This window comes from Amia ocellicauda, chromosome 9, assembly GCF_036373705.1.
Source record: "Amia ocellicauda isolate fAmiCal2 chromosome 9, fAmiCal2.hap1, whole genome shotgun sequence".
NCBI lineage: Eukaryota > Metazoa > Chordata > Actinopteri > Amiiformes > Amiidae > Amia > Amia ocellicauda.
In genome coordinates, this window is record NC_089858.1 from 5,416,502 (window position 1) to 5,432,670 (window position 16,169).

General features: G+C 40.8%; 1 protein-coding gene across 1 annotated transcript in view; it reads left to right on the forward strand.

The window, feature by feature from the left end:
• The window catches only part of LOC136758444 (calcium-binding mitochondrial carrier protein SCaMC-2-B), a 32,097-nt gene that overhangs the window by 1,131 nt on the left and 14,797 nt on the right, over positions 1-16,169 (forward strand). The window lies entirely within an intron of this gene.

Genomic DNA, 16,169 nt, shown 5'->3' on the forward strand with positions numbered 1-16,169 from the left:
GACGTTTAAGACTCAAGAGAAGTGCAGTATCTGTGTCCTTTGAGTACAGAGTGAACTCTGTGGAGCTGATGTGTATAATTTCAATCCTGCACACGGCCAGCTGGCGAGCTAGTCTGTCTGTCTGTCTGTCTGTCTGCTCCGGGGGGGGATTGGCATTTGACACAGTCTAATCCGGATTCACGCAGACAGCGTTTACATAGTGCTTAAGCAGGACTGGCGCTCGTCTCACTCTCTAATGGATTTGCTCGTTACGGATCGACTGATGAGTTACACACACGTTTTGACTTTTTAGTGTTGGGGGGTCACAGAAATGGTGCTGGCTCTTAGCCTAGTGTTTTACAGATAATGCATAGTGGGCGGCTCGAACAGCATTTTAACTTATATATATATATATATATATATATATATCTATATCTATATAATGTGTGTGTGTGAGTGTAAAGCTACTGCGGATAAGTCGGCGAAAGACTTCATCGTCAGGGTCAGACATGGTTTATATCGATGAGCTGTTTTAATCAGGGTTAAAAACTGAATCCACGGAAGATTTCCAACGGCGGGGTAAGACGTGGGAATGATGTAGGGAGAACAGCACTGCGTGCAGATTTGCTCATTGGTGTCAGTACTGACAGAAGTGCTGACATGCGTCCTATATTGGGCTTTTCATCGAGCACACCAAATCCACTCATTGAAACGGAGATAATATGCATCTGTTTATGTATTTATTTGGGGGTGGAGGGGGTCAACGTGGTGACATCACTGAAGCACCGGTAGAATATGTCTGAAGTTGTAACGATATAATTCAGCCATTGTACAATGTTACAATGCATCAGTATGCCGTTTATAAAAAAGACTATGCCATATAAACTTGATTAGCTCTTACCATTACGTATTTAACGAATCGTTGGTTTATATATTGCAACCGTTATTCTGTATTGTCAAACCCGAATTCTTTGCATCCCTAAATAAATTGGCTCAAGTTATCAGCTATTGTCCGCGTTTAATCAGGCGGGCAAAAGTCATGCTAACTTCCCGGTCTCGGAGGCTTTCACAACAATAAGGCAAATAGACTTAGTCTGACAGGCAAGAGTACTGTTTCTAAAAATTATCAGTGGTTCATGAGTAAATACACTTAGAACTGTTTATAATAATGAATTGTGGGGAGAACTACAATTTAGTGGAAACTGCAGCTGCTAAAGTAAAAACGAAGTTATTTCATATTTTATATGTAAATGTGTTTAGTTTTAGTTTAAACCATTTGAATGAATTGCTGCATACATTTCAGTTTCATAATGATTTGGTGCTTTAAAGTTGTTAGTGTATTTCTATAGCCCTCTTCCCATCTGAATAAGTTCATGGGAAGTATTGCCAAAGAAAAAGTCGAAAACAAACAGTGATGTCCAAAAGTTTCACTCTGTGCTGTACGAGATCAATAGGTGCGTTCGTCACAGTCTTGTGGTCCAGGTGGCTTTCTTTTCTTCTCTTGTTTTTCTGCTTTCCTTGCTGACTTCCCATATTTATTCCACCTTTTTCCAGTCCCTCTTAGCCCAGGCTTTGCTCTGTGTGCTCGTATAACACACAGCTAGGCAACAATCACTGCTGACTCCAGCCCTGTGATGAGCTCTGCAGTGCTTAAAATAACACCTGAAATATAGGCTTCGTTCAGCGTGGCCAAGAATGATCTTCTGATAAAGATCCTCTGAGAGAAACAAAATACCCTTCAGTGACTCCCCCACTTTTGTGCCGCACAATTTTAATTATTGTATTATTATATCCAGCAATCTCTCTAGGCAACTGAGTTTTGAACAGTTTGTCAGGAGAGAGAAAATAACTGGATGTCAATGAATTAACCTCCCTGTGTCTCAAATTAAATGCCAGTCACAGTATGCCATGAACATACTTAATAAGTGGAAGGAGCCTCACATTTACTGATGCAGTAGAACAGTGTCTGTTCTTGTGTGTGTGTGTGTGTGTGTGTGTGTGTGTATATATACACTCACCTAAAGGATTATTAGGAACACCTGTTCAATTTCTCATTAATGCAATTATCTAACCAACCAATCACATGGCAGTTGCTTCAATGCATTTAGGGGTGTGGTCCTGGTCAAGACAATCTCCTGAACTCCAAACTGAATGTCTGAATGGGAAAGAAAGGTGATTTAAGCAATTTTGAGCGTGGCATGGTTGTTGGTGCCAGACGGGCCGGTCTGAGTATTTCACAATCTGCTCAGTTACTGGGATTTTCACGCACAACCATTTCTAGGGTTTACAAAGAATGGTGTGAAAAGGGAAAAACATCCAGTATGCGGCAGTCCTGTGGGCGAAAATGCCTTGTTGATGCTAGAGGTCAGAGGAGAATGGGCCGACTGATTCAAGCTGATAGAAGAGAAACTTTGACTGAAATAACCACTCGTTACAACCGAGGTATGCAGCAAAGCATTTGTGAAGCCACAACACGTACAACCTTGGGCGGATGGGCTACAACAGCAGAAGACCCCACCGGGTACCACTCATCTCCACTACAAATAGGAAAAAGAGGCTACAATTTGCACAAGCTCACCAAAATTGGACAGTTGAAGACTGGAAAAATGTTGCCTGGTCTGATGAGTCTCGATTTCTGTTGAGACATTCAGATGGTAGAGTCAGAATTTGGCGTAAACAGAATGAGAACATGGATCCATCATGCCTTGTTACCAATGTGCAGGCTGGTGGTGGTGGTGTAATGGTGTGGGGGATGTTTTTTTGGCACACTTTAGGCCCCTTAGTGCCAATTGGGCATCGTTTAAATGCCACGGCGTACCTGAGCATTGTTTCTGACCATGTCCATCCCTTTATGACCACCATGTACCCATCCTCTGATGGCTACTTCCAGCAGGATAATGCACCATGTCACAAAGGTGGAATCATTTCAAATTGGTTTCTTGAACATGACAATGAGTTCACTGTACTAAACTGGCCCCCACAGTCACCAGATCTCAACCCAATAGAGCATCTTTGGGATGTGGTGGAACGGGAGCTTCGTGCCCTGGATGTGCATCCCACAAATCTCCATCAACTGCAAGATGCTATCCTACCAATATGGGCCAACATTTCTAAAGAATGCTTTCAGCACCTTGTTGAATCAATGCCACGTAGAATTAAGGCAGTTCTGAAGGCGAAAGGGGGTCAAACACAGTATTAGTATGGTGTTCCTAATAATCCTTTAGGTGAGTATATATATATAATATAATTGTATTCCTTAAAATAAACTCCTCCTCTTCTAGATATCTCTTGAGTGAATTCCAGTAGCACTGTGGTGGGTGTTCATGTACTAAATTGTATGGCACTGGAACAATTAACTCCCATGAAGTGCAAAACAACTATTAGACAGATGCACGTAAGACAAATTGTGAGTTTGGATTTCCCACTAGAACTGTGGATCTCTATCCATTCGTAAAACAGATCAATTTAGTTCTGTCAGCTTTTTTAATCAAACTGTGAGATGGAAATCAGTCCCAGAATTGATTCAGCAGTCCCGTACAAAACTTGCTTTGAGAGCCTTTTCTTTTTTTTTGGCTGACCAACCCGCTATAACAGAATGGAGCTTTGTTTTAACAATCAGCAGTTGGCCACCCAAACCCACCCCCATTTAAGTTGACTGTAAAGGAGACCCTCCCCCAACTTACTGGGCCTTTCAATGGTTAGGAAGGTGGAGAGGTTTATAGTGAGTGTTTTGTCCTCCTCCGAGTGTGCAGGTACTGAGCCATTGTGATTTGTGTTGCAAATGATCAGGGACTGGGATCGTTTTGCAAATGTTCTAGTCCTGGTTTTCTGAAGGTCAAAGGTAGCAGTGGCACTGAAGTATTGCATAGTTTGAATGAAAGCTTAAACTAAGAGAGGATTTTAGGACTAATTATCTATTTACTAATCTAAAGGTAAAGGGTTATCTTTAAGATCATCAGACCGACATTTTCTTTAAACCCCTGATGACACATTCCAGCAATATAATGTGCTACAGAGGCATCAGGCGTTTTACTCTTTACTCTTTAATTTTGTAAGGATTGCTTTCAAGACTAAGTTTTGAGATTTTAGCAGTATTAGCAGTTCTAAGATCTGAAATGGCAGGAATAATTTTAAAACACTTGAATAAAGCATTCATTTGATTCAATTGGAAGAATAACTTGATACAAAACACTGTCTTGGCTGTGCTTTTTTCCTTTCCTTGTTGAATAGTGCAAACTTTTCAGCAGCAGGCCAACGTGGCACAGACATGTGCTGAGCAGGAGTCTAGACTGCACTGGGACTGAAGAAGGGGGAGATGCAGCATTCTTGTCACTAAGAAAGAAACATTAGCAGTAACTGTTGGGAGAAGTGCTTTATGTGAAGCTTCCTGGAGTCAGGATTACTTGTTTACATGAGGGAAGCACAAAGGGACTACATTTGTTGTTTTGTACTGCAGTATGTGGGACACAAGCCTTTGAAGTTTTAAAGGGATCACGCAATCATATGTTTAGAAGCACTTTTTAGAACAAACGTTTTGTTGTACTTAAATGCGTTGTTATACGTGCTGCATCATAGAGATCAAATTATTCCGATTTTCAATCTATGACTTGTTAAAACAGGGAGATTACATTCACTGCATTTGTTTCCACTCTGTGGGCGATCAGGAATCTAATATTTTTGTGTGTGAATCATGTAGGTAATAATAATTGATCATTATGTTTGTCATCCGTTAACTTTGGTTTTTATCATAATGCAATTTACAAATTCCAATGTACACAAGCGTATAGGAGATATACAGTAAACAATATATAAGTCTTGTTCGCTTTTACAATCTAGGATGCAAGTGCAAATGATGTTAAGTCAAAGGTAAGAGCAAAGGGAAAGGGGGCATAGGGGAAATGAAAATAAACAATACGAGTACCAGTAATGCAAAAGTATGATGAAACATTGTATACGTGCTATTTTACAGGAGAATAAATTACTAAATCGCAGTCTGAAAATATGCATCTTGAGTAATCGCCGGGAGGAGGTCAGGGACTTTACCAAATAAAATGCAAAATACCAAAACACATGCATTTGAACCCAGATCTGGTCTAGACCTAACTTGTGCAAAAGACTCTTGCTTGTCTTGTAATTTTTTTTATTTGCAGTGAGACAAAATAAACTGCAACTGTTTAGTAGATGTGTGTGATCAGGACTTTAATGTCTTAAATTCCCTGTCACCACAGCAGGTGATCATGGTGAGGACTCATAAGCAAGGTTACACATTTTTGTCTGCACTTCCAGCAGTGTCTGAAGCACATTAGAAACCTCAAAATCTTGGTTGTGAAACCTTGGGGCTTTTTGAACAGCTGGTTTAAGACCGGCAGAGTTAATTTCTGGATTCGTATTTTTTGTTTTATTTCTGAGCACCTGATTCTATTAGTGACAGATGGATTGTCACCCATAATTTGGCTCTGTCTTTCTCCAGCTAATTTACTTAATATTGTTTATTAAAGTATACAGTTATACAATGTATTGACTACTGATCAGTAGTAAAGATCAAGTTGATGGAAGGTGCCAGTATTTTTCTCCACCTCCATAGATATCTGGAGAAGTCCGTTGTAACCTTGTGACAATCTCTGTGGGATAATACCAGCTCAAGTATCTTTCCTTATTCGTAAACAGAATGGTCTTTAAATTACGGTATTCAGTCTCAGTAATGTCATTTCACACCCTCCTGGGCCTCTGTGGAGGGCAATCCAGCAGGCTGTTTCCTGTTTGCCCCCCCGCACCCCACCCCCAAATGCCTCATGGCTGGGGACTGACAATTTCCTTAGGCTGAAGGTGCTAGAAGCTACTGGAGAGCAGCCGAGTATTAGCCTATCGTCGAAAGCAAGCAGGCGTTTCTGCGAAATAATTGCATTGTCTTGTCAAATGTGTCAGGACTGTAATCTAAGAGAAAAAAGAAAGTGCTGTCTTGGTGGTTGGTGCTTCACATTTTTGCTCATATACTGCGCCATCCATTTAATGCCTCTATTGTCCTAAAATCAAAAGTGCCCCCTCAAATATACAGACTAAAACCACCCTGCTCACTCATGTGAAATGGGACCCCAGTCATGATGTGATAGGAAACTGGAATTACACAGTACAGTGGCATCTTAATCTCTTCTACTAAAGCATCCTAAGCATTATCCCTAGTAAATTTAGGAACACTATGTGGCCACTAGTCTTTTACCACGACTGTGTTTTGAGTCTGATTTGAATTCGTGCCCCGGACTTGTTTCACGTTCTTGTGTTGACCACTGGTGTACAGAGCCGGTTAGAAAGTCCTCAAAATGCCACTTTCCCAATGGAATGAGTGTGAAGGAAAACTCGATGTCTTTCTGCAGCGTTACGGGTCATTGTTTTAGGTCCACCGGGTGGTGAGGTGAAACCTTGCACCCACGTCTGACTCATTGACAACCGCAGTGAAGTCATTGTGTTTGGTCCATCCAGCATAAATGATTACAGGTTGGGAAGTGGGGGTTGTGGATGTGTTTGTTTAGACCCACATGACTAATCTGTGAGTAGGAAAAACAGTAGTGTTAGGTGAGATCAAAATATTTTCCCTGTGAGAAGCTGGGTGTGTAACCTAACCATTCATTAATTTCTGACAGAAGTAAAGGAGACGAGCCTCCCTCAGCCGGAGTTGGATTATAGCAGAGTTAGTGTGCTATGTATAGGTTATTTTTTGTAAAGAGCACCATGACCAGTAGTATGTTTTGTTTTGTAGTTACCAGCATTTTATGGTGATGGCCTATACATCGACCAACAGCAGTAATCTGATCAGTATCCTAATCCTAATCCTATGGTGTATCTTTGTGATGAATAATAACAAAGAATCAAGAAGAGACCTACAATGTAACCAGAAGGACTGTAGCAGTCTTTGAGATTTAAATGCATAATTTTTTGCTGTTACTTTTTCAATACGTTTGGTTCTATGATGTATGTGACACTACTACTCCCTCAGTGAGGGAGGTAATACACTTCAGTTAAGAGCACAGTCTATATGACCTCACTCTCTTCTATGTCAATGCGCCATAAAAATATAGTTATCGTATATTATTTGGACAAGAGCCGACGTTTGCAGTGCATAAGCAGCACTAGTTGGAAAGCAAAGGACCATTTGTATTGTATGGTCTCTTACTCTTTTACGTCATTCTTGGTGTCATCTTGCTTTGGTTTATGCTCCCGCCACTTTGGCATGAAGTGTACGTAAGATTTCGTTTAATTAGTTTTTTTGCACTCGTATCATACAAGACTGTAAGTCGCAAGTTCGTTTCCTACCGATGATCCGATCTCAGAGTTTCAGAGGTAAAAGAGACAAAGAGGAGGAAGCTTACAGACTACTTCAAAAGGTAGGCTAGGTCTGCATTAGTCTCTAGTGATTCACTACTTAACATGTACAGTAGGCTACCTGTGCTTTCAAAACGTTTTTATTCATGCAAATAAATAACGAAATTTGGAACTTGACCCCTAGGTCTTCTGAACACTTAATTTGTTCTCGGGTCCGCCAGCTTACTAGCATGTTCTGGCGCCTACACGCCTGCTGTTCTCGAGTCTGTTTCATATCATATGGTGTAGGGGCGGACTGTTTGGTGTGTTGCGGACCGGGTACCGTGGGGTGCTCTGTGCTAGAAAGTCCAGGACCACTTTTTAGTCCCAGTCCGCCCCTGTGTGGTGTATTCAAATGATATCAGCCCATCTCGGATCTGATGAATTAACATACTGATAAGAGTTTTGTGCATTTTTATGTCATAGGCTAAATTTTGTGTTCTCTATGATGGACTTAAGTGTAATGAGTTGAGCACATTTTGAAGTTATGGAATTTGTTGTGCTCCCTTTGATGGAACTAACTGTATAAAACTTGTGTATTGTAATGCTGTAGGATATAACTCAATTCCTGTTTAATTTTCCTAATAAAAAGACTGTTCTACTCTTAATATTTTGTATTCATATTCTCTCCTTTAATGGTTGCATCATTCTTATATTTGATACTGACACAAAGGAGAGGGCACAGGCCTACAGAAAGATTTTATTGTCATCAGATGTAGCTTTGCACACTGCCAGCATCTAGAATGATTTTGATCAGCATTTTAGTGTTCATAGCAGAGGGCTCTCTCAACGTGTTATTTTACAGTTTGTCAATTGATAAGATTTTGTAGGCTTTGGATACACATGTGCACCCCTCGAAAGCCTGAAACCACAGAGCCCCCCCACATAACAAATCCCAATTTAACCCCTGGTTACCTTGATTTATAAGAATGTGTTAAGGGAAACCAGCATGGTACTTAAAAGTATGGTTTTATGTGTCCAAGTGTTTCTATAGTGTATAATATAGATGTACAGCATTGATTCTATCATATAAACATCTTTTTACACTTCAAAATGTAAAACCTGCTATACCGTGGCAGATGTGAAAACCCTGCTTGTGTGCTCCTTCAGTATTTCAGGATGTTGTCTCATAACTTCCTGGATAGCTGACACTACACACACACCGGTTTTGCCTTCTTTGTTCTACAAAAGACAAAACAAATTAGTTTGTGCAGATTGTATTAGAATAAGAAAGCTCCCGCAGCTGTGGACACTGCAACACTGCACGTCGTTGATGGAATCTGTAGGCTATGAGACCTTGAAATGCTAACACTCGGTTGACTTGATAAAAATTAGTAAGAATTGTAGTATCAGATACGCAACTTCTATCACTTAAGTATAACCTTCACCAAAAACATGGTGTCTTTCAAAAATATATTGTATCTATGAAATTGCATTTTTGTTTTTCATTATCTTCAAAACGTTGCCTACAATCGGCCAAACTCAACAATGTGTTAAAAGGAAAATTTAGATAAAAAAAAAAGAAAAATGGATTATGTAAAAAAAAAAAAAAAAAGACGAATACATTTTGTTTTATGCATTGCATAACTTCTAATGAATCAGATTGTATATGTTCAGACATGCACAACTGAATGTGGTTATGTTCTTAAATGTAATTTGGATTTCCTATTTATATTCTTATTCCATGAATTATAATTGTCACCTTTTATACATCTCATCTTCACTTTGCTTTTAAATCCCAATTTACTCTGTGGCCTCCTAAAAATTGTCCCTATAAATATAAATAATTGGCATTTTTCCTCTCTGCCCACCTTCCCACTGAGTAGCTGATGTGTGGTGAAAGTACTGGCGCACTTCATCTAGGTGGGCGCTATACATTAGTGGTGGTGGATGTGGGACCCCATCACATGTAAAGTATTTTGGGTGTCTTGATTAAAGTGCTGTAGAAGTGCAGTGATTTATAATTATTAATTGTGCGAAAGGATAACGGATTCTTAAAAATAAAGACAAATTAAACAAAGAGGGTGCACTACCCGGGATTACCAGCTGGTGGCTCCCTTTAACTGGCCAAATTAATTAAACTGGTTAATGTTTAATGGAGCACAGGGGGGAAGTTTCTTGTTAACTATGTGGTTGGAGTCTCTTTTGCACCTGATGTGTGTTTGAATTGGTTTGAAAGACAATGTGAGTTACAACACTGGCATATCCCCAATTCTACTGGTAAAGAGGACTTAGTTGGGGGAGTTCATAAGAGTTTTGAGGTATGTTCAATCACGGCAACGCACAGGAAACCCATAGCATTGATAGTACTGTGGACTGATGTGCCACTTGGAGCAAATAGAATAGAAACCAGAGGATTTGCTGAACAATAGCATACTGCTGTTTGTTAGTGACCCATAGTTGCATCATTTTGGTTTTGAAATGTAAACCATTGATGTGATGCTTTCCCTTCGTAGATACAGATTAAGGTACTTGATGTTCTTTGGAAGTGACAGAACTAAAGTTCAGATCCACATATTTGAAAATGAAATAAATTCTTCACACTAAGTGGCTTGGTCTTTTGCACCTTGTACTCCAGGCAGGATTTACCAGACATCGGCAGCCCAGTGGTTAACTGAACATACACTACAGTGGAGCATTGTGAATGCAGGAATTGCATTGCACTGTTCGAAATGCTTTGAACCTTAAACAGCATTGAGGATAAGGGAGAAAGCCTCAGATATTCTGGAATAAATAGATGAGAATTTCACGACCTACACTCCCGTTTACTTCCAGTTTGCAGTGGTAAAATTGCCACGAGTGGTTTTTGTTGTATGAACAAGTAGTTATTTTGTAGACTCGCCTGTGTTAGTTTTATCTTTATTTCACATAGTGCTGTAGCTAACTTTGTATGACTGAAATGTGCATGAAACCTCAGCCAGAGTGTTGTGAAAGTCAATCAATTTTAAACTAGTAATGTTGAATTTACAACATGGACAAGTCTACCCAAGGTCCACTTTTGCAGTGGTTGCTCTTGGTACACAAAATCAAGCAAAACGAAGCAACTCTGAACACATGCACATTTGAAGTTTTCAGATATAGTTATTGTAGAAGTAGCTTCTGTTCAAAGCACTTGCAGATTGAAGGTTCCCCTCTGCCTCACTCGGAGCAGTACAGCTCGACAATAAAAGGGTGAGGATTGGAGGACTTGTTTATGCAACACCACTATTATAATTTCTTTGCCCATATAAATGTGTTGATTTGGATGACTGAAACTGGCCTTGTCACACATTGAGCTGCACATTGCAGGTGTGCACAGAACCTAGAAGGTCTTCAGCAGGTACAGAAGGAGTTACATACATCGGCACCCTTTTCTCTCCGTGTTTGAGGGAGAGGCCTCAGGAGTGTGTTTGATGAATAAAAGATAATTGCTAATTGACTGCAGCTTCTGAAACTCTGAATGCATTTTAAGAGAAAGCAATAAAGAAGCCCTTGAAAAGCCTGTGCCAGCCCCAGTTGGATGGACTGTGCTTACGTGTGGAAAGGAGCGTAGGGAGAGAGGGCAGGGGGCTCTGGATGAAAAGACCCTTCTTCGGTGAGCAAACCGCCCCCTCCCTCGCTGAAGGGAGATGTGTTGCCACGGCAATGCAGTGGCGGACGAAATAAACACATTAAGGGATGTCGTCAGCAGGTTTCCAGGATAAATGAGAGCGAATGGATGGGGGATGGGGGGGGGGGGTTAGAGGGAGTTCCCTTCTTAATGACAAGAAATCCATCGGTCACAGGCCCTTTTTTTAATAGGCTCGGGGCACCGATGCTTTTCTGATGGACCCGTCAGTGTGGGGCCTCCTGATTGGCCAGGGCACAGCTGCAGTGAGCATGCAGGTTTGAGGAGGAGGGGAAGCCGGCTTTTTACCCCATCACTCCTCTCTGCACCGGTGCGAGTTCACCGCCATCACAGGCATTTGTCTTTGACTGCGTAGGAAGTGCTTACAGGTACAGGAGAGGGAGGGTGGAAATCTCTGGGCAGATCTTTAAAAAGCTGGCTTGATTTGGTTTTAAAGTTAGGCAACCGTATCATACATATGTGCAAATGTTTTAAACGAGCTGAAGGTCTGATCTGGGAATTGATATGTCAGCAGAAGTAGCTTTCTCTTTAGTCTATTGCAGCAAGCCAAGATTACGTTCAATGCAGTCTATTCTTTAAACTATACTTTTTATCCTTTAGCTGAAGAGATTGCTGTTATATATGTATAGGAGAGATCTGTGTATATTAAAAGGGTTTTCTGGTTTGCTGTATGAATGCAATCTGAATCCTGGGAAAGGTTTATTGCAGTAGTTTTTGGAAGTGAATAGCAGTGGATTTGAAATATTGGGGACTGAAGACGGCAGTTGACTGCGACTGTGGCTGTCATTGAGGCTGCTCACTCCCCCAACATCCCTTGTGCCTGTTCCACACTGCAGCTGCCTCTCCCAGGACTGTGTGAGCACGCGTGGGTGTCTGGGCTGACTGCAGCGTGCTTGGGGGAAGGATGCTGAGGGGACTGTGGGAGTCCCTGTCCTGGTTTTCGGGGGTCAGAGCTGCAACATGCGAATCCACAGCCAGGACCCAGGAAAAAGAGCAGGATGCCACAAAAGAGGGAGAGCCGGGATCGAAGGCCGAGGGTCCCTCCGCTACAGTGGGGAGAGAGGAGGCCGCCGTGGCAGAGAAGAAAACAACCTTGGTGATAATGGTGGCCCCCCCGGATCACCTCAGACAGGTATTGACACGGACAAACGGTGGTCACTCTACTCCTCACTGTGCTTGTGTGCACCCCACGCTTGGAGTGAAATTAGTAACTGGCTTAGATGATTCACTCTATATAACCATGTGCAACAAGATTTCAGTTTAAGAAAAAAAGTTTAATTATAGTGTTAAAGCACAGGGTTAATGTCTGCATGTACGTGCATGTGTTTGTTATGAATACAGCTACAAGTAGAAGATACTTGAATTTCACAGACGCAACCCTTGCCTCAGTACTGATGTGAGCTCAGTACCTCCACCTACGAGAGTTCAGTACAGCTGGAGCTCACAGCATGCTGGCCTTTTCAGACTTTTACCCCACAGCAATATTGGCAACAGACAGATGTGACATATGCACATCAGTGTTTGTACTGAATGAACTAAACCAGGGACACAGGTAGCTTGATTTTCCAAATAAGCCTCAGACCTCAGTTGCTTTTGAATTGTGATCTAGACCCTGTCTTAATCAAAATAGGCAGCTGTAAATGCCATCTGAGCTGCTGAAACCTGATCTACCCATCCAAGGTGATTTTCCTGAACCACATCTTTCATGCAGCACCCTGCTGAGTTGTATCAGCATTTGAGTGGAGTGCTGGCTGCCTGAAGCTGAGCCTAACCGGCACCGACTTTAAACAGTGCAATGCAGCACTGACCTCAGGCAGTACATCTCGGAAAAGACACGTGATGTGGAGTAGTCCTGCCATGTTTGCAGTGAGCAGAGAGCTGATGCAGGTTTAGGTAATGCTTAGGAATGCCCCAGATGTGCCGGTGTTCCTGATTGCATATTGAAAATCATGAAGGATGCTTCCAGATTTATTTGTATTCATGGCCTGGTGTCACTCAGTCAGATAATGGCCCGTTGTGGGTTCAAATGAGTCAAATATACATTTCTTTCTATGATCACCTTAGGGTAACAAGGCTTTTTATCTAGGATTCACATCTTCACTGCCTCCCTTCCATTCCTGTCAGGACAAGTCTACTACATACAGTGCTTAGTGCTGCGCCAAATACACGCAGTGAATTCAATGTGTCAAAGTGGCTCTGTGTTCTGTACTGTTCTAGGACTATCACTTGCTGTCCATTGTGTTGCCTTGTGAGCTGGTGAGAGAGGATCATTTAGGGCAGTTTGATCATTCGTTTTGCTCTCTTAACTAGGTGAGAGGTGCTGGCTTGAATCCAGACAGGAGAGTTTTGGGATTTCTGGTGAAAATCTGACATTAAGCAATCCTATCTACGTATTTGAGATAAGCGCTGATCCCATCCCGACTGACTTTGTTGCATCCTATGTGTGTCCATGAAGGCATATTGTGGACAAGTCCCACATATACAGAGAGTACTAAAAGTGCATCATATTCTTACTGCAAAATTGTCACAGTTACTTTGTAATATGGACCAATCATGCATCGTGATTTAGATCACTATTATCAAATGAAAAAATGGTGTGCTTGTGAATCTTTACAAATAAAATAAATAGATTTAGCTATTAAACATAAATTCTGCTGGAACTGGTTAGACAAAGAAGTTGAAGTTCATTTACCAAACTGATTTTATTTTGGAGTGCAAAATGAGTCTGTGGCTTTCTTTTTCCTATTATAAAAACTATCCTACTATTAAACTACTACTAGCAATACGCCTGCTGTGTGTTATTAAAGTGCACGTCCAATGCCCACTGTCCCCCTTTAGGACATTTTATCTGTTATTTCTAATATGTTTTGAACTGGTTGTTATTTTGTATCATTGTAGTGACAGGTACACCCGTGAAATAGCTAAAGGTCCCTCAGGGGCCTTGCCTCTGGACCTGTATTTGGGGCCTAGGCAGTCCCAAGACCCCAGTACAGATGTGAGCACCATCAGCACCATTTCTGTATTTGAAATCTGTTTTGTTCTGCCGCTCTCGGGTATGTGAATCATAAGGTGGAAGTAGGCGTTGCTATGGACTATGTATTCAGAGTGCACTCTGCTACCCTCAGTCCCCTGACTCTGATTCTTAAAAAATATAAAACCACCTACACACAGACTGACCATGTACTGCATCATTTAAGCAACGGTATATTTTTAAGTAATATATTAGGGTGTTCAAAGACAGCCCCACCCTGTATGAGGAAGGGCATTATTTTAATGCTTCAAGACATTATTCAAGAGCTTCGATTGGATACCCTTCGGTGAGGAAAGTACCTTGGTAATAAAAGTTCCTGCTGTAACAAACTAAATACAGGACATTTGTTTAATTAGATGTTTTTTCTTTCCTTTTATACAGAGCTGTTCCTGTCTTGCAGCTTTATTATTCAGTTGACATTATATTCTGCTCATTGAGGTACCTTTGGAATGCGGCTGCCCCACATTTCTCGCCTGGTTGTCATCCATTTTAAATCTTGGATTTTGACTTCCGTTCTCTAAGACAACAGTGCAGTGTCGCAGGATGAGAGGCTAATTTACTGGAATTAGGCTTCGGTTTAAAGGGTCTGCTTTGTGTTAGAAATGGATGCAATCAATTCAAGTCTGATGCACAGCCCTGCTGGTTCCTGATTAAGCCATCTCTATTTATATCAGCGGAATGTCCAAGACCGGTAATCCATCTGATCAATAATCATTTCTGCTTCGTTCCATAATGACATAATTGGAAGTTGTTTTTTTTAACACGGTAATTTGGAACCAAAGAGGTCTTCATTTTCCGATGTATTTTTGAAGGGTTGTTGCAAGAAACCGTGATAAATAGTACAGAAGAAAGACCATGATTATATTAAAAATAAATGTCTGCTTTATATACAGCTTTGATTATATAAACATATTTCAAATTTGAAATTTACCTAGGTTTTGTTTATGAGCTGGAAATTACTTTTCGTATTGAGCTGAAGATAAGTTTGGTAATTTTGAAGTGGTCTCCATATATTTCGTATATTTTTATCTTATAAAGAGGAGTTTTTGCTGAGACTGGGTTGTTTTTGCAGTTCTTCGTAGCAATTCCTGCCCTATGTTCATAACAAGTATACATTCTTTTATTATCCCTAGTGCTCTATTGATAAGGTGTACTAATGCCTATTTTACATACACACACACACACACACATACCTGTTTTATATCCATTATGCTGTACATTACAAAAGCAGACCCGAAAGAACAAAAACAAATCTGGTGTCCTATTTGTGTATAAAACACTAGCTGGCACTGTAAATGTCACCTATTAGGTTAACCTTTATGTGCGTCTCTGCTCTCAGTTGAGCTCAAAACAAGTTTAATGAGTCTTGTGCGTACATTGTCATGGAACTTGACCTTGCACAGCCGTTTACTGTGGACAGACCACGGAAGCATGTTGATGTTTTATTTGTTATTGACCCCCCCCGCCCTTCCTTGGCAGGAGTTGTTTTGAACATGTCCTTGTGTACAGATGTGGACAGATGTGTAGCACGGTTGTGCAGGACGTCTACTGTGTTCCAAGTACGTGCTCCTATCTGGTCAAACCATTACAGGGAACCGGGTAGCATTTTGTTTTGAAGCGACACTGTTGAAACTTTTTTTTTCTTATAGCCCACCTCCCCAGTTTTACCCCCATCTGTCTGAAAGAAGCAGCATTTTTAAACCTTTGGACCTCGTCTAAAAATGCTGCAACATTATTTAGGACTGTAATCAGTAGTAGACTTGTTTTTTCACTCTAAACATTCTTCATTTATGGCAATAAGCATATGTTGATAATCTATATGTATAATGTATATTTTATTAAATCCAATAGGTTATCCCATGTTTTTCCCTACCTTTTTAATCGGTTAAAATTTTAAGCGTTCTTCCTTTTCTATGTCCATTTCATCTTTTAAATTTGATATCAAATCTGATGTGCAATGTTGCTTTCACTCAAATTGTTTTCTGCATTTCTGTAGTCAGTTTTCTTTCTTGTAGTAACAAAGGTGCAAGACAAGGATGAACATTTTGAAGATGATGTACAGTTTTCAATCTTTACGCTTGCTTAAGAAACGTAATCTACCTCCAGTGAAATTACAGATGATGTACATGTCTAAAGTTTGTCAGAATTGTGTGGCTGAAGTAACCAAAGTGAACAATGGCTTGAGTTACAGCTGTC